General features: G+C 46.8%; 1 protein-coding gene and 1 long non-coding RNA gene across 3 annotated transcripts in view; one reads left to right on the top strand and one right to left on the bottom strand.

Annotated features, from left to right (window-relative positions):
* The window catches only part of ALK (ALK receptor tyrosine kinase), a 732,834-nt gene that overhangs the window by 147,753 nt on the left and 565,297 nt on the right, over window positions 1-19,784 (bottom strand). The gene's annotated exons all lie outside the window — the stretch shown is intronic.
* LOC132346520 (uncharacterized) lies at window positions 5,062-19,584 on the top strand. 2 transcript variants are annotated; one of them, XR_009496344.1, is made up of 3 exons: window positions 5,062-5,162; window positions 11,576-11,862; window positions 19,128-19,584. It is a non-coding gene; the product is annotated as an uncharacterized lncRNA (long non-coding RNA). The 2 variants fall into 2 exon arrangements; XR_009496343.1 differs by lacking the exon at window positions 19,128-19,584 and adding an exon at window positions 11,958-12,388.

The following is a 19,784-nucleotide window of genomic DNA, read 5'->3' as shown; positions in this document are numbered from 1 at the left end:
TTCTTTGGCCCATTTTTTGATTGGGTCATTTATTTTTCTGGAGTTGAGGTGCAGGAGGTGCTTGTATATTTTTGAGATTAGTTGTTTGTCAGTTGCTTCATTTGCTATTATTTTCTCCCATTCTGAAGGCTGCCTGGAAAAGGCCATTTTAGAAGTCTCAGGAATAAACATGAGGGAGTGCAAGACCAGAGATGACAAGGAATATCTAAAACACTTTCAGAAGGTACAGGATCAGATTAGAGAAGGAGATAGGTCTAGGACTATGTCCTAGAGGGTGTGGAGGAAGGCGTGGGGTGGGGTCAGGGGGGTGCAGAGATGGTGGTGACCAGAGGGCCATCACAGGAGTCTGGGAGACCCAGGGAAAGACAGGGCTGTGGGGTGGACAGGAGGGGGCTGGTGAGAACTCTTTCAGAGGTAGAGTTGTCAGGATAGGATTGTGGAAAGATGAAGGAAGAGGAACAACATGCCACTGAGGCTTAAGCATCCGGGCACCTCAGTTTAGTTCAGTCCAGTTGCTCAGTCGTGTCTGACTCTTTGCGACCCCATGGACTGCAGCATGCCAGGCCTCCCTGTCTATCACTGTCTCCCAGAGTTTGCTCAAACTCAGGTCCATTGAGTCAGTGGTGCCATCCAATTATCTAATTCTCTGTTGCCCACTTCTCCTCTTGCTCTCAATCATTCCCAGTATCAGGGTCTTTTCCACTGAGCCAATTCTTTGCATCAGGTGGCCAAAGTATTGGAGTTTCAGCTTCAACATCAGTCCTTCCAATGAATATTCAGGACTGATTTCCTTTAGGATGCACTGGTTGGATCTCCTTGTTGTCCAAGGGACTCTCAAGAGTCTTCTTCAACACCACAGTTCAAAAGCATCGATTCTTCAGCGCTCAGCTTTCTTTATAGTCCAACTCTCACATCCATACATGACTACTGGAAAAACCAAAGCTTTGACTAGATGGACCTTTGTTGGCAAAGTGGACCTTTATCTGCAAAGGCTGATGAGAGGAACAGGTTTTGCTGGCTGGGACAGCACCGAGGGACAGTGAGCTGGATGACCTGCACCCCTTCTTCTTGCAGGGCCTCCAAGGCCTCCCGGGGTGGTTGCTGTGGCATTGGGGCCCTGGGCAGGGTTACCTCAGGGAGCTTGGGGAATGCAAGAGGACGGCAAATGTGGCTCAGCGGAGGATGTGCAGGAGGTGAGTGAGCATTCTGGGAAGGCAGGGCTCTAAAGGGGCCAGCACAGGGGTCCTGTGGGTGGACACACACCTTGGCTCTCTCTCCTCTGGGGAGAGAGCCTTGGTGACCCAGCTGGCACTGGTTCCTGCTAACTCGGCTTCCCCATCACAAGCTCCTCCCAGCTGCCACCCTGCCCCAGCTCCCTGTCACGACAGGTGGTCCAGATGGCTGCACAGGCCCTCCCTACCCCACAGCCACCACAGTGGTTTATGTGTTGTGGATTCTTAGTGAAGCTAAGACTGGCCAGAAGATGTAGGGGTGCCTTGCCCCTCTCCTCCTCTGCTCCAAGGGTCTATTTCTTCTTCTTCACCACCTGCACATGTGCCAGCAGTTCGTGTAGCCCACCAGCCCTAGTGTGACTCAGTCATGGTATCTGGGGAGAGGTGGGCAGTCACATCATGGCTTTGGCCCTGCTCCCACTGGTGAGAGATGTGGTGGAGAAGACACAAGGGTTTCTCCTTGTGGGTCCCAACCTTCTCAGCTGCTGCCACTCTCTCCTGCCTTCAAGCACAATGAGCGGAGGGAGAGAAGGCTCTGGAGGTAGCAGACCACATTCAAGCCCAACTCAGCCACTTACTCTCTGAGTGACCTTGAGTGGGCCAACTTCTCTGAGCCTCAGCTTCTTCCTGTTCTTTAAAATTAGAAAAAAATCTCCATTTTTTCTTTTCTTTTCTTTTTTTTCCAGGGTAATTGATTAAGCAGCATTTAGCAGAGCAGTCAGAGAGAGGCTGGCCCTCCCACCTGGGACTCCATCTTCCCAATGAGGTGAATGGGCAAGGAGCTCTGTTCTGAGCTCAGACTGGTGGTCACTGGTCTGCCTTGTCAGCCGAGCACTTTTGGGTAGACAAGAGCCCCTCTTCCCTTGCTTGGCACACACCTGCCTCTTGATGGACGATTTGAGGCCCTGGCTTCAGAGGGGGCTGCTCTGTGCTGGCTTCCTCTCGTGGCTCTCAGTTGAAATGCTTGGCACCACCAAGGGGAGAGGGCAGGTGCCAGGTGGGAGGAGGATGCTGGCTCAGATCACAGGTCTGCAAACTCTGTGGTCTGATCCTGGAATGTGGAGCAGCATCTTTGCCTATTGCAGGCTCCAGGCTGAGGACCAACACCATCAGTGTTGATGACTGGGACTCATCCAAGTTGTTAATAGGACTGGTTCTGCTGGCTCGAGATGTCTTATGTCTAAAGTAGATTCAAGCAAAGAGAAGACTCTTCAGGATCATGCCTGAGTACTGACATCTTTAGGCTGAGCAGACTACTTCCTGCAACGGTCATGTCAAACTTCTGAGGCCTCCTGCCAACTGAAGGTAGAAGCGGGGAGGGGGTGGGAGTAGTAGGTGTGGTGGGGTGGGACTTATTCAGGACGTTTAACTTCTACCAAGACTCTGGTGCTGGAGACCTCTGTGTGAATCACTTTGAGTCTGATGTATGGCAAAATCAATACAATATTGTAAAGTAATTAGCCTCCAATTAAAATAAATAAATTTATATTAAAAAAGGAAATGAAGGTAAATACCACTAGCAAGAACTTCTTATAAAGTGGCACTTTACTGAAAGCAAAGTTACTGTCTTCAGTGAGAATAAAGAAGCTCAAGTCCTTGAAGATAACAGAAGAAAAGTTCTACTGCTTCTGTGTTGTTCAAAAAAGGATTTAAAGTGAGCAATTACTTGCAATAAAAGCACATAAATCAATAAATCAGGGTGATCTAAGGTAATATTTTAGTACAAATGTGCCATAAGATTTCTACATGATAACTAAAATTTGGCTGAAGTATGTTTCTGTGTTCTCTAGTGGCCAAAGCAAAAAGGGAAACAGGATCAATTATAAGAGTTCTTAGGAGAATGCTTTTTCTGACACTGAGCTCTAACAGAAGTTGTTTCCCAGTCCTCTTAAGTGCTACAGTTAACATCTTCACCTGCATCTGTAAAGCCAATACAACAGCATGTTCATTTAGCCATTTTTATAGTGCTATCTCTGAAGCACCTAAGTCAACTGAGGGTTAGACTAGAAAGTTGGGCTGCATCGAATTAGCAAAGATTTTAAAATAATATTTGTAACTAGCCAGGATGTAGTGAGTTAGGAACATTTATGTACCACTGGTGAGAATATGAACTGATAGAACTTTTCTAGAAATGTTTGGAAATTGGTTATAGGAATCTCAACAATTTTGTTCAGACTCTAAAACCCCATAGTTCCCCTTCTAGGAAACATCCTTGAGGAAATTGAGAGTTATACAGATATTTAGACCCAAAGACATTCACAGTGGATTATAATATCATAAAAGGAAAAACAGAGAAGCAAGAAATCCAATGATAGGGAGTGGTAATAAAAGTTGGAACACCTGTACCACACACAGAGATGTTTCTAAACACTTTTACTAATATGAGAACATTTTCATGATAAATTAACTGAACAAAAAGACAAACTCCATCTGTATCTAAGAATGTTGAAACCGCATGGCAAAACCCATTTATACACGCAAAGAGAAAAACTAGAAGGAATACATCAAATTGCTAGTCAAAGGTGCCTCTGAGCTGGAGGATTTTGAATGGTTTGAGTTTTCTTTTTCCTACCTTTCTGAATTTATGTGATCTATAATACGCATGTATCTTCTGTAATCAGAAAAAAGGAAGTGAAGTTACCTTAAAAGAAGCATGAAAGAATCAATCCTCCCCTCTTCTGGACCAAGGCTTACATTCTAAGGAGACTGTTCATCCTGCATTTTTATTCGAACACTTTCATCGCCATTCTCTTATTAGTTTCTCACAATCACCCCAGGAGGCAGGCAGGGTAGGGATTCCATGCGTTTTTAGAGAGGAAAACATGATACTTAGCAAGGTACTATTTGAGTGGAGTGTCTGCTTTATTTTCAGGAATCCACATCTCATCCACACCTCTGACCTTCACCCAAAAATCTGCTGGTACAGTGAGCCCTGCAGTAGGTAGGGATGGGGAGATGGACTTTACCCACAGCTGGATCACCAAGCTGTTGGCACGCCTCAGCCATGCAGTAGCATGCACGTCTCAGGGCTACTGCATGCCCAAGATGTCCATGGTGCTCCGGCAAGCTTCTAAATCACCATTTAGACCCACACTTCTGTCAGAGGCACAAATTGCTACTTTGCACTGCAGTGAATCTCACATCTGATTTCCTTTGACAGCTAAATTAACAAATCAACTGAACTCCGATACATTTTATGTCCTGTCTTCTGCCAGATTGAATGTGTTCCAGGCACAACACAGTGCAGAGGAGTTTGGATTTACTGGCTCAGGGGTAAATAGTAAACTATTCACCGCGTCCATTTCACTCACTGAACTAGGAAGCAATTCCTATGTCCATCTGTCAGCCTCTGAACTGGGAGGAGATGAATGCGTCAGAGGCAGCTGACCTGGCGAGGCAGTCCCTAAGAGCTGGTCATTCACTCTGCAACATGCTTTCCTTGCAATCAGTGGGATAATTTCACTTCTAATTTCTGCCCTGATGGTCAGACTTGTCTACACCTGATCCCCTGACTTCCCTTGGCTGTCTTGAAGAGCAGTGACTCAGAATAATAAAGACCTTCATCTGCACAGCATTCTTCATTTTTTGAAGCTCAATAACATAAATTATTTCACTTGATCTTGTCTATAACCTTATGAGATGTTACTGTCCACCTCCATTTTAGAGATGAGGAAGCTAGTTCAAGGTCAGATAGGTTATAAGGGGTAGAGAAGGACTAGAATCATGATCTCCTGATTGCCAATCCAGTATACCTTCTAGAACATCCTAGAACCTTCTAGAATCTTCTAAGAGTACAATCGCTTACTCTATTGGAACAGAGGGGCCCTGACCATTCCTCTGAAGCTCTGATACCCTCCCTCTGCTGGAACCTGGTTTTCCAGATGGGCTTCTATGTTGGTACAGGACACAGTGACCAGGCAATATGACATAGTAAGCCAGCCAGCTACTACTTCCTCTTTATATGTAAAATTTTTTAAAATAGCTTTAAAATACACATAAAATCACCATTTTAAGTGTACAGTTCAGTGGCATTATATACATTCACATTGTTGTCTTACCATCACCACCATCTATCCATCTCCAGAACTCTTTTTGTCTTGCAAAACTGAAATTCTGTATCCATTAAAAACTAACTCCCCATTGCCCTCTCCTTAAAGCCTCTGAAAACTGCTCCTCTACTTTCTATCTCTATGAATTTGACAGTTTAAGTACTTCATTTAAATGGAATCTCATTTAAGTGGAATCATGTAAGTGTCCTCACGGATGGACCCTACTTATTTCACATAGCATAATGTCCTCAGGGGCCATCCGTGTGTCAGAATTTCATTCTTCTTTAAGGTATTCAGCCTCATTATTCAAATAATTCACTTTATGCACATACCACAATTTGTTTATCTACTGATGGACATGGGTTGCTTCTATATTTTTGGCTACCATGAATGATGCTACTATGAATAGTGGTATACAAATACCTATTCAAATCTTGACTCTTCTTTTTTTTGAATAGAATAAGCACGTAGCCTACATTTGCTGAATCATCCTCATAATAATTTGCAGGATCTAAGACATCTCCCCTTCTTTTTTTTCTGTCAACTTTATTGAGGAATATTTTATGGATAATAAGCAACATTCATTTTGAAGTGTACAAATTGGTAAAGTATGATGACAGTGATATACACCTGTGATGCCATTGCCATAATTAAAATACAGACTCTCCGCATCACCCCTGAGCAATTCCTCACGCTCCTTCTCAGTTCATCCTTCCCCCTAGCCCTGGGCCCTGGTTCTGTTCGGCATTTTGTCACCCTAGATTCGGTTGCATTGTAAATAAGTGGAATCAAGTAGTACAGAGTCTTTCTCCTTCTTCATTCTTGATAATGCCACTCACTGAGCTCAGAGCCCAGACGCTGGCTGTGGGGGACTGCAACGGGGGAGCTTTTGTTTGGGTTTAGTGTTTCCACATGTGGAAAGACTCATGACAAGCTTACAAGAAGCCGCTGCAATTAGCGAATGGCCAATACCAATTTCAACGATTGGTGTGGCCAGATCATTCCTTTATTTTTTTTTTAACTCTGCAAAAGTCATTATGCAAGTAATTTGGAGTGTGTTTTACTCATACTTTGGGACTCCACAATCCTATATCCTTACGTCAAAATATTGAGTCCCCAGAGGGTCTGGGGAGAAGAGAAAGTGACCCTATGGCATAAGGTGCTTTATATATGATCGCTTACTTGATTCTCACAGCAACCCTGCAATGTATGTTTTGCTCTCTCCCTAATCCAGATGAGAAACAATTTTCAAGGATCTAATAACTTGCCAAGGACCACTCAGTAGTTTAGCTTTAGAGTCACCTTTTGGGCTCTAAAACCTGGGCTCCTCCCCTTGCCTCCTGCCTCCTCATGGGTGGACAAGTCTCTGATGATGCAGACAGGGGATGCCAATGGATTCTCTGCCACAGACAATGCCAAGATCTTTGTTAATAATTTCTGCCACAGGCCAGTCTCAAGCTTTCCCTGACCTGCATCGTGAGTCAGATCCACATCCTTGCAGGCACTGACTTCAGCAAACCCCAGCCCTCCAAGGGTGGCTGCCTGGCAGTTTAGCACTGAACATTGTGTTCCTTCAGCCCAGGCTCTGCTGATAACACTCTGGTGAACCCAGGGCAGATTTCCTCCCATCAAAACAGCTACAAGAGACCCCTCCACATGCCATGTGGGACTGCAGAGATAAATGAGACACAGCATGGTCTTTGGCCCTGAGGTTCCCAAGTCAGATAAGACACTTTTTCTGGGGGATGGCAGGTTCAACAAAAAGTGTACCTACTTGCTTCTGATCTCATCCTGGTTATTAATTAACCTGGAGCTACCTGTCAGAGCAGATATCCATGCTTAGCAATGAGAGGTGGGAGCAGTTCCATTAGCACTTGGAAGAAACACCAAACAGGACCAGTAAAGAGAATCATTTGGTTTGGATGGCAAGGGGTGGGGTGGGGAGGGAGTGACGGGCCTGATGCTCTGAGCTGCTGAGGTCTGCCTGCAGCCAAGGTCTTGGTGCATTTCTTAGAGGGAAGAGAGGTGATTTAGGTCCAGATTCTGGGCCCCTAAGCAAAATAATTTGAGGAAATTATTAAATTTTATAATATTAAAATACATTTTATAATATTAAAGTATTATAAAATAATTAATTATAAAAGAACTGGATTATGGTACCATCCACTCCTAAGATGCAGGGGCTACTTGGGACCAAGGGGGAAGGAAGGGGCAGTAATGGGGTTGTGGGGGGAGACTTTAATTCCAATCACTTTTCAGCCTCCAGCCCTGGCTGCCATGGAGCTAACCCTCCACGTCTACAGAATGCCTTCCGTGGTCACAGATGAGCTCTGCACCTGAAACTGCGAATTACTCCAAGCAAGTGGTTTTAAAATTTTAGCATCAAAATCACTCTTCTTAAAATCCCCCAAATCTTTCATTCAGTATGTCTAGGGGAGAGCCCAATAACTTGTATTTCTAATTGTACAAATTATGATGGTTCAGTTCCTCTAACCACATCTTGAGAACCTCTGCGGTAAGGGTTTGAGTACAAGGAACAGCTACGGGGCTTCTTTGCTGTGTCACCTTGGGGGCCTTCCCAGTAACTTGATATCGGCTGACAAACTGGTCCCTAAGGACTGGGGAAATTTGGGAGTGAGGAAGTCTACTCTCTTCTCTCAGAGACAACACCATCTGTGCCAGGTTGGGCATGGGTGGAAAGCATGAGCTACAGGATCCCGCCCCATCCCAGTGAGCCAGTCTCCTCATTTCTCCCAGGCTGACTTGGCATACCCACCCAGCCAGATGGTCCCCCGGGGTGGCCCATATGGGTCTGCTTAGGAGAATGAATGAAAAGTGTTTGTAAAGAGCTGGCAGCTTTCCAGAGAGGGCATCTCAGCCCAATCACTGTCATAACTAATGCTTTTCACTCATATGGTGCACTGTGGATTCTCATGGGCCTCCGCTCCCTGGGGCTTTACAACAACTTGGACAATCAGGTTGGTAGGAAATGAGGTGAGAAGGTGGCCATGTATCAGTGGTATCATTCTATGGTTGAAGAGCTGAAGCTGAGAGGTACCAATTCACAAAGCCAGTTGGTAACAGGACCAGAGATCTTCACACCCTGGTCCTTCATCTAACAGCAAGCCCTATTGGTTCATATGGTCAACGTCATGGTTTCTGAAGCACTTTGACCTGTATTATGAAATTTAATCTTTGTAATAATTCTGTAAAGTCATTATAAAACCACTATGAGGTTTGGTTCTTGTTCAGATCCCATGGAAGGAATGAGGCAGTGGGTCCTGAACTGGCCTCTGAATTTGGGCTGCCTGAGTTTGATTCTTGGCTCCACCATGTACTGGCTGTCTAATCTCACCCAGATTCAGTTTCTCATGTAATGGGGATAATAAGAGAAACTTTTGCATCGGGTCGTGGAGAAGGGCAAGTGAACCAGTGTCCATAAAGTTCTCAGCAGTGTCTGACCTAGGGTAAACCTGATGAACAGAGGTTGTATTACCATCACTCCCTCCCTGATGAAATGGGTTGCAGGGCCGTTATCTCCATAGGCTTAGAGAAGACAGTGGAATCTTGCCTTCTGTGGGGCCTGATGGGCCCTAATTACTGGAAACCAGTGGTTTCCATGGCCCACAACACAGTCTTCTCCTTCACTCTTGACCCCACTCTGACTCATGTTTTGACAACAGACCTCAGCCTGAGTTCTGGCCTCTGTTTGTGGCCTCATCCAGGGAAAATAATTTCAAACTGCTTGCTTATGATCGCTGCCTTGTAGGATAAGATTCATGGGGCCACTGGCTTAACAGTCCATTATGAATCACAGTGGGGAAATCAGAGTGCATTATGTGGGGCAATTGACATGGTGTTTACCAGGGTAAAGGGCAGTGACCAAAGAGAGAGTTTCATTTATACACAAAACAATTCCACATCCACAAAGCAGGGTTCTAGCACACTGGGGCTGTTTATAACCCTCCAATGCAATAATTGGTGGCAATCTGTTCCCTGGCTGGTGATCTCTCCTTTCATTACTTCTGGTTCCTGAGGAACACCTTGCAGGTAGCATCAAGGATGCATAGAGGTTGGCCAGGTGTCAGCTCATGGAGAGGGATCAGATGATCAGAGGGGGAAGGATGGAGGCATGGATTACACATTCAATGCCTGAAGATGTGGTGAAGCCTGTGGGGGTGGGGGTGAGGCTTTAGCCAGACAAGGAGAATCAGTGCCTGCAGGGTCCATGTCACCATGGCTACTGGAGACAGCTGGTCACAAGAAGCTGGCTAGGCAGTCAGGCCCACTGAGACAGGAAGACCCCACATTAGGGGTGGAGGTAGGCAGGCCCCTGGGCCCTGGAGAATGACTGAGCATCAGTAAGAACATGTCCATTGGGCAAGGCTGACAGACTGTTGATCTCAGGGCAAAGACTTGGGCAACTGGCTTACTCTTTCCAAGCTTGCATTTCGTATCTGTAAAAGAAATAATTCCTGTCCTAAATATCCTACAGGGTTGCTGGGATCAGAATTGTCCCGTAACACAACTCCAGGGCATTGGAAGTGAAGTCTGTGTGAGCACCTGGTTGAGGTGATGAGACAGAAGTCATAAAAGAAAGTTCTTTGTGAACTTGAAATATCTGTGTAAATACAAGTGACTTCGTTCTTTTATTTAGAGTGCTGGATGAGAGTGGACAAGGGCCAGTGGGCATTTGCTGTGGCCAGAAAGAAGTCAGTAGTCCATTGGTGATCTCTGGTTCTGGTAAGGGGGTGGGGCAGGGAGGTGGACTGTGGGAAGATCACTGCGCTGAGATGTGTGTCTGGAGTCAGCTCATCCCACAGTGCTGGTTGCCACCAGTTATGGCCTTGCTGGGTTTCAGTTGGCTACACGGGGCCTTCATTGTTGTCTTGTGCTTCTGAGTGAGCAATGCCTGAGCACCTGCTCCAGAGCAAACTCAGCCCAGAGAGGTACCAAGAAACCAGCAGAAACCATGCATGAGGCATCTGCTCAGGGCCAGCCACAGCGCCAGTCTCTCTGCCTACACTGGATATCATGTCATCCTACTGACATGTATGAGTAGGTATTACCTTTGTTGAGTAGATGAAGAAACCCAAGCCCAGAGAAGTTACGTGACTTGTCCAAAGCCACAGAGCCAGATGTGAACTACGACTTGCCCACACCTGAGTCTAAACAACTTCTGCTATATCAGTATCTCCCAGATGTTTTCTGCACAAAATATTGGTTCTGGGAGCTACTTCTTGTGTTTCATGAAAAGGTAATTTTGTGGCAAAAAATACAAGAAGGTTACATATTCTATGTTCAAATTGGAGATTTACATTGCATTGTGGCTCAGATCGTAAAGAATCTGCCTGCAATGCAGGAGACCCAGGTTCAATCCCTGGGTTGGGAAGATCCCCTGGAGAAGGAATGACAACCCTTCCAGCATTCTTGCCTGGAGAGTCCCATGGACAGAGGACACTGGTGGGCTACAGTCCATGGGGTTGCAAAGGGTCAGACACAACTGAGCAACTAACACACACGTAGCAAATGAAAGGCTCTGAGCAGTCCTATACTAGAGGCACTGAGTTATATCTTGGCTTTTCTTGGAGTTAATATATAGAATTATTACAAATAGAAACATATTCTTTTGGGATATTATATATTCTTGTGGGGGTGAAGACCTATGAAAAAAGACCTGTATCAGAGGGGGCAGAGATTTATTACTGTTATCAGTCGTGGGATGTAGGTAAGGGGGCAGAGATGCTTTCAAAGGCCATGCAGGGGGCAGCGATACTCGGGGGATCCCGGGGAGCCAGTCTCCAGCTGAGGTGGACCACAAGGTCCTGAAGGAAGTGCTACAGGAGGCCACCTCAGTCTTGCTCTCCTACGTCACCCCCTGAAGTCACATGCCTGTCCAGGGGTGGTCTTGAATATGCTCAAGGGAAGGTACAGAAAACAGCATATTGGGTAGGAAAACTGAGAAGTGGATGGGTCGTGTAAGATCATGATGCTGACTACTTAATCAGCAATTAGCAAGTCAGGTCCTTCAGCTCCATCTGTAGAAGGGTGACTCCAAGGCACCGAGACTGTGGTGGGCAAGAGGAAGGGGAAGAGAGGTCAGAAGTGGTATCTTGGGGGCAGCGAGGAAAAGGGGGTAGGAAGCGGGCAGAACACAACAGTGCCTGGAGGAAGGGGTCTCTAGGAAGGGAGAAGGGTGAGAGGGGGTCAAGAGAGTGGGGGTGGATGGGCAGGGAGCACTCATTCACTGTCAGTGTTGGCACAGGGCTCACCGGCTGCTGCCTCTTGTTGCAGGACATCTTACTATGGGCACCCCTGTCTCAGAGATCACGATGCTGAACTGGAGAGAGAGTACACCTGACTGATCGCTCATCTTGCTCATGAGGAATCTGAGGCCCATAGAGGGAAGGGGCCAGTCCTGAGTCCCCTGGCACTAGGAGCTGCCTTGGCCCCCGGGCCAGCAACTTCCAGACTCTGCCTCAGCAACCTCCTTTTCCTCAGTGCACACCCCCACCAGGCCCAGCTAGGCCATGGTGGCTGAGAAGAGCTGCTGGGCTGGCCAAGGGCTGCTCCAAGGGAAGGTAATGAGCTGGGTCCCTTGTTCTTCCCTATCAATCAACTGTCAAGTTTTTAACCTTTTTTGGGTATTTACATATGCAATGACTCTAATTTCCAGGAAAGAGAGAGAGAGGGAAAACCATGATTGAAGAGCAAACTCATCTCTGGAATTTTCCAACAGAGCTTCCATTGTGCTGCCAAGTCTGGGTCTGGAACCATGCTCGCGAGTCCCCATCTCGAGAGGGCGGAGGGCAGGGCAGTTACAAGGCGCTGTCTGCACTAAAACTGCCTGTCTGCACACTGGGGAGAGGTGTTTCGTCCATTACACATTTGTGTTCAGCTATAAATGACCTGAAGGCAGAGTGCTATGGTTTCAATATTTTCTGGTGGAGGAGGTTATGGTGAAGTGAGGGGCTCATGGGAAAGTATTGAAAGCTTCCGATTAGGTTGCAATTGCCGACAATGAACCGTTTTCAACCCACAGACATCACTATTTCATATGGGTCAACCTAATGTAGACAGATGCTGCGGAGTTCTTCATAAACACTTCACAAGGAAAACATCTCCACTGCTTTTTGCCTGATTACGAGAGGGAGACTCAAAGGGAGGGAGAGGAACGGATGAATGCTGAAACTTTGAACGAAGGACAGCCATTTGGTGCCTATTTAGAGAAGAGCCTTGATTCTGAAGGGCTTCCCCTGGTAGCTCAGACGGTAAAGAATCTGTCTGCAATGCAGGAGACCTGGGTTTGATTCCTGGGTCAGGAAGATTCCCTGGAGAAGGAATGGCAACCCACTCCAGTATTCTTGCCCAGAGAATTCCATGGACAGAAGAGCCTGGCACAGTCCATGGGTCACACAGAGTTGGACACGACTGAGCAACTAGCACTTGACTCTGAGATGGAGGCACTTTTTTCACTTTCAGCTCACACGTCCCACACCTTCCTCCCACTGACACTTGCACCTTTTGTGTGACCTTCAGGTGGTCTCATGTGCCAGCCACAAGATCTTTCAGAATTTTATTTCTGAGTGTACAGGGGCCACACAAAGACTAGAAACGTGTCCAAGGCAGGAAGGGAGTTGCAGAGAGGCTGCTTTCTGCACCGGCTCTAAAGGAGTCTGTCTGCCTGACCTGGCCGGTTCTCTCTGTTCTGTGGGACCCCTTCCTGACCAGAACTGAAGGGTACCCCTCCACAGGCTAGCCTTCCACCTGTGATTTCGGTGGCCTTGTTTGAAAAGCTCACCTTTGATACCATCTAAGTGGCGTCTGGGCCACTCAGATGCCTTTCTTTAGAACTTGAGACTGAGGCAGTGGTGGCTGCCCACGAGGGCTCAGCTGAAGGTCCTGGGGTGGATTGGGGGCAGAGGGCTCAGCTGAAGGTCCTGGGGTGGGTTGGGGGTTGAGGGCTCAGCGGAAGGTCTTGGAGTGGGTTGGGACTAAGGTAGCCATTCTGAGCCACGTTCCAGCAAAGGTTAAGAAGCAGCTCTTTAGCAGAGCAAGGAGACAACAGCATCCCATCAGAGGTGCAGGGGACATCGGGCCAACTCTTCACCTTGCTCTTTATCCTTTCTCCTCCTCATCCCAATTTTAGACATAGAAGAACTTAAACTCAGAGGCTTTAATTATCCCTGCCTCACAGGGGCAAAGATGAGGTGCTCACACATCTGCTGTGAAGAGTAAGATGAAGAGTCACTATCTTGGTGCCTGGAGGGTTCTGGTTCCAGTCCCAGACCGTGAATACCCTTACAAAGCTCCCACTTTTCTTGGTGGTGACATGAGTGTGGGTCCAATACCCGCTCTAGCAGCTGTCTGGTTTTGGAGGCCTTTATCCAATCCATGAGTGTTTTGCCTCTATTGTAATGAGTAAGGCTTAATCCTTTCTATCTATATACAGTTTTCACAGATATCATTTCACTGGATCCTACAACACTCCTGTGAAGAAGGCATGGTGGGTATCATGAGTCTCACATTCTCAGAAGGTTACCTTCTCCTAAGCTAAGTCCTCAGTTTATAAGTTCAGTATTCCCAGCCCATCCTGGCCTGTGCTCCCCTCTACACACAGACACATGCACACACACACTCACACACTGTGTCTATCCTGGCCTGTGCTCCCCTCTACACACACACACACACACACACCTCTACACACACACACACACACACACACACTGCATCCTTGGCAGTCTCTGCAATGATCACAATTATGCCATGCTCTCACCCCTCCACTGAGGCTCATTGCCCGATGGGCCCTGGCAGTAATTGAATGGCTGCACTCAAAGGGAAAGCCTTTAAGCCACAGGAAGCAGTTCTGCTGATTCAATCTCATCTAATTAAGAGACACTGAACTGTCAGACATATTGCCTCTTGGATTAGGCATAAAATTAAGACCTCGAATTCTCCAAACTTTTTTTCTTCTTGCTTCATACTCTACCCATTCCGTGACGTTTGCCCAACATTAGGGGAAGCTTAGCTCCAAAGTCTGGGTTACCCTGAGGCAGAATATACAAAGCCAGGGCTAGGAGGGAACAAGATTCTCTGGGTTCCTCACTAGGCTCCTCAGAGTCCTAGGGCAAGTGGTACACTGGAGCCAATTAGTTGCCCGCATCTCTTCTCAAGTCCACATACAGTGACTTCAGGATGGTATTTTTAAAATCAGCTATGACTGAGATGGTTTATACTGCAGAAACTGGCAAATACTAACATGAGGGCCCTTTCTCCCATCCCTCCAGAGAGGCAGTTGTTAAACATGCGCTGGCCCACCACTGCCCAGGGCCCCCAGGGGGACCACGGGAGTCTGAGTGGTGAGTATGGGTAGAGGCTCAAGGGGCAGAACCAGAGACCTCTCAGTCCCCGTGCCACCCGGGCAGCCCTCCTTTTGTCTGTTCCATGGACTGGATTGATAGCCTCTGACCTTTACTGGGCACTCACACTTGCCAGGCTCTGGGCTGAGGCTCTACAAGCATCGACCCTCTTTATCTCCTATGACCCTAAGAGTAGGTAGCATTATTAACTGCCTTTTTGCAGATGAAACAAATGAGGCCCAGAGAGGTCAAGTAACTCACTGCAGACAGCTAGTAAAGGGGGCATCAAGATTTGAATTCAGGCAGGTAGACTCTTAATCCTCCCTCTTAACCTCTATGCTATTGTTTCTCCACATTAGATTTAATTTGGGGAAAAAACTCCCAGGTTAAAAAAATGCTAGAAAATTAACATTTTCACTAAAGTATTCACTGAGGGGCCTGAGTACTCCCTTCTACCCTCCTGTACTTCGCTGCCTCTGGTTCTATATTTAGAAGAAGCTGCTTGCTCAGAGCTGGCTCAATCAATAAATGATAAGTATACTTCAGAAACCCCACACTTGCTCCACTCCTCCTGTCTGATTTTGGGATGGGAGACTGAGCAGGCCCACTGGGGTGGTGGAGTCACTCAATCATACTGAGAATGACATCTAAATAAATAAAGAAAATCAAGCACACCATCTGGGCTCTGCACACAGCATGGGCTCCCATGCAGCTGCTGGGTGCTGTTTATTCTGGGCTGTCTTGGACAGGGAAGGAGGGACCTGAGTTCAGCTGAGGGTAAAGAATCTTCCAGGTTCCTGGATAGGAACTGAAACTTACTAATGCCTGAAACTTACTTACACCACTTGTAACTCCCAGCCCCTCAACTGCTCCAAGTCTCCCTGTCCTCAAAAACTCCCCATTCCACCCTCAGGACTTTCACACATCCCGCCTCTGGTCAGTTTCTTAAGCAAGTCCCAGGCTATTTCCCCACAGAACTGAATGAAAAGATTTAGTCAGGCCAGGGGCTGTCACTTTGTTCTTGCATATTAGCTCTAACTAAAGTCTCAGCATCTCCTGTTCTCTGTATTAAAATTGGGATAGTGAGCTACCATGTGGGTTTATGGTGAGGAGTATGAGATAACCCATCTAAAGTGCTTAGCGCAGGGTTTGGAACCTGGCCAGGACTGAATGTGGGTCATCACTGATTAATGGTGACAGTGTGGATATTCATGCTTTGTCTCCTCCTCACCGTCATTCTCACTGTCCTCTCTCCTGGGTCACCCTCCATGTCTCCCTGTCTGAGTTTTATCCCTGGCAAAGCCCAGTTCATACAGTTCTTCTCCGGTGGCTCTTCCAGGGAGAAGTGGTCTCTCTTTCCCTTCACACAGTATGTCACAGCACGGCTTCTAGCATCCAGGAAGATCAGATGTATTATTTCTGAAGTCTCAGCAGTCTTGACAAACTCTCATGACAGATGCCTTTGCGGTTTAGGGTCATACCATGGCCAGATTCAGATATCATTCTGTCCTGCTGGTCACAAATGAGTTCGGTGGCAACCTCCCTGGTTTCTCTGTTCCCTGGAATATTCAAGGTACCTTGTGTGACGTGCCAGGCTCTGGTTGGGATTCAACCTGACATGTTCCTTTATGTTGACAATTACCCTTTGCAGAATCTGCAGGCTGACTTAGCAGGGTTTCCTTGATGGGAGGGCAGAAAGAGCTCTCTATTTGCACACAGTGGTCAAGGGTGCATCCCCTTGATTTCTCAGATATTTAATGATATGTCATGGGCTTGGTCATACCCTGGGTCTTTAAAATACAATAACTAATAGTTATCAAATCTCCCTATGTTCTAATCATTGTGCTAAATTCAGAATATGAGATATCTTATTTACTCCACTGAGGATCTCTATGGGGTAAGTACCATTATTATCAGTATTTTACAGATGGATAAGTTGAGACTAAGAGAATAAAAGGAACTGACCAAGTTCACAATGCCAGTAGATAGCAGGATGGAGACTTGAGCCCAGAATATCAGACTCCAGAACCAAAGTTCTTAACCAGTATGATACTAAGGTTGTCAGAGTATCACTGAAGTTGTGTGTGTATGTGTCATGAACAACTTCTGCAAGTGTAGGAAAAATCAAACGATAGCCTTTGTTCTTTGAATTAAGCAATGATGTATTCAGAACGTATTTTATTTTATTTATTTGGAAATCTAATTCTCTGAATGATGACTGATAGACTAATTCAATTCCTGATTTTTAATAAATGTTCTAGTCTAAGGTGAAAAGTAGAGATGAAGATCTCTTACTCAGATAAATATGTGAGCCTCATGAGGACCGTTAGGGGTTTAGCCGACCATGCAGGGCTCTTCGTCTTGTTTGTCTCCAAATAAGAACTGAAGTCTCCCAGCATTGAGCCCCCAGGAAGCAGTGTGGCTGACAGTAAATTCTTCTAAGGGCTCCGGAGGAACCATTCAATCTCAAGTTTGCTCAAGCGACGAGAAAGTCGATTGTTCACCAGTCCCACTTGAATGTGCATTTACTCTGCCTGCGGGTGCCGGATGCCGGCCTCTCTGTACATCTCATCTGCATCTCCATAAAATAAATGGTGTGGGTGTGTGGTCTCAGAAAGAGGCAGGTACCGCCGCCCCCTCTCCTGTTTGGAGCCCCCTGCTCCTTGCTCTGTGTCCACAGCTTCCCGCATGGTGGCATTTCACTTGGTTATAACTGGTTGTCATCTATCCTTCTTGACAATGGCACAAGCTCTGTGAGGACCCACGATTCCCTACTACACACATTCCCGGATGATTAATACATATTTGGGGGATTAATAAATAAATGGTGTCAGTACAGGACTTTTTCAACTAAGGGATGAACAATTAGAAATATTCTAAGTTTATCTAGAAGGATGATCCGGATTTAAAGAAAGCTTTTCAATTTGCGCAATAGTATCGCCACTCATACCAGCTGGAACTGGTGTCTTCCCTGGATCATCAACTCAGGGTTTGTACTGCACACAGATCCCATGCCTTGACAAGGACATTATTTAGGCTGGCCCAGTGCTCTTCTGCATCTGCATCCTAACCTCCGTCCCTTTCAAGCCCCACTGAGACTGTGTGATGTAGCTTTCCGATTGCACCCCTTCCCCACCCAGGCAGCAGGGTTCCTGGCAGGACTGGTGTCCCAGCCTTCTCATCGAGGAGCTTAGTCAGTTAGCCAAGAAATCCTATTCCCTCTTCCGTGGTGCTTTCCTGCAGTTGGGCCAAGTCATGGTGTTTCATTAGGATAATAAAAAGCGAGAAAGTCAAACTCTCAGAATGTGAAAGTCTCCCACATAATAAAAGCTGACTGGCAATTTATGGCTGTTCCACCCGAGGGTGACTTTGGGATCAATACACTCTCTAGTTGGACTTTCAGACACTCAATTCACATAGGCTCTCTCTGTCATTAGTTGGGTGCACCAGCCAGCTCACCTCCCGGAAGGTGGCCAGTGCCACCCAGCTCATCCTCAGACTGGAAATCTCATGAACAAGCCGTCTGGTTGAGTGGTCTCACCACCTTCTGCCCTCCTCTCTCCATTTCAGAGACAATTCTACCTAATACAGAATTTCTGCAGCTTGGCCCTTTGGTGGTGCCTATATATTTGCAGAATTTGTCCAAATGTTTCCTCCTTGCTGTGGGGAAGATGTGCATTTCAACTCCCTTTTCATGTCCAGGGAAGTAGGTGTCCACAGCTGAAAGGCTGATTTATAAGCCACGAGTTGTGACTTTTACAGCTTAGCTCAAGGGTCCCTGGCCTCCTGCCGTCCACAACCCTTCCCAGGCAGAGTCCACACAGCCATGAGAGAGCCTTCTGGGTCAGTCTCCATTTTAGCCTGAGTGGGCTCTGTTTCCCTTCTTTCTGGATAATGAGCTGCTGGGGAGTCTGTGCGCTATCCTGAGCCGGCCAGTCAACCCTCCCCTTTCACAGGTCTAGGCTCTGGGCAGCCTACTGGCCTCTGCAGAGTAGGAAGTACAAAGGGCACACATTACCCAGAGCTTTTACACCAGGCTCACCCTACACACAGTGGGTACTTTTCTCTAAAACCATGTATTAAACCTGTTTTGTTAGTGACTTCATGTTAAGGTTCTATTCATTGGGCATCTTCCCTGTGTATAGCTCTGGTAGGTGTCAGGTGCTGCAGAAATATAGAGGTGATTCATGGATTCTTATCCTCAAAGAGTAGCAATCTTAGGGCAGATATGACAGGAGCACAAATAATAAGGAACTGTGGTAAACCATAAGTACCATAATGGTGGTAAAAATAAAAGCCCACAGGCATTTAGAAGAGGAGATGTTATTTCCAGGTTGATGAGATGAATTAATTATGCTTAATTTATGTGCTTTATGGTTGAGATCCTTGTGCATGAGGTTTGTTTAAAGAGGGGTGGTAGGAAGCCTACTCGTTCTTGGTTCTTCCCAGAATAAAGTGTTTTCTCTGAATCCCTGCTCTCCACACAGCCTGTCACTGGTGGCTGGAACCAGAGAAGCTGCCAGGGGCTCGATGAGAAGCAAGGAGAAATGGAGAAGAACAGCCACATCTGAGGGGGGCTCCCGGAGGCCGAGCTGTCAGAAGTGGAGTACAAAGTCGCCCACATCCTCCTTGTTGGAGGGACTCTCTCAGGAGCCCTCAGGAAACTGATGAGCCTCCTCCAATCCGTACCCTTGATTGGCAAAACAGATCCCACGCTGTTAGTGCTGGTGACAGCTTTCAGACGGGGCATAAACTAATTGTTAAAGACCCCTCAGCATTATTCACGAGGGTGGGAGAATTGGTTTTGGTATCCGGGAAAAACAGCCGTTTGGGTAATTACATTCTGTTTCCCCGAGTCTCCTCTAACGCATTAGCGGGAGATAATATTCCACATTCTAAGTCCAGAACCATCCCACAGAGCTGCTATTAAACAGCTGTCACCTACCTTCCCATACTGGGCGCATTTCTCTGCAGGAAGAACGACTCCCTGTGTGTGTGCGTGTCAGCAGCCTCAATCCTGGCCTGCAGGGATGTACCGCCGGCAGCGTGGGCAATGCATCGTAGTGGGAAGAACACTGCACTCCTTGTCTAGAGACCAGTTGCTGGTTTTGGCTCACTCGTGACTTGCTGTGTGACCTTGGGTC

The sequence above is a fragment of the Bos taurus genome, chromosome 11 (genome assembly GCF_002263795.3).
Source record: "Bos taurus isolate L1 Dominette 01449 registration number 42190680 breed Hereford chromosome 11, ARS-UCD2.0, whole genome shotgun sequence".
NCBI classification, from domain to species: domain Eukaryota; kingdom Metazoa; phylum Chordata; class Mammalia; order Artiodactyla; family Bovidae; genus Bos; species Bos taurus.
This window is presented reverse-complemented; position numbering and strand designations above follow the sequence as displayed.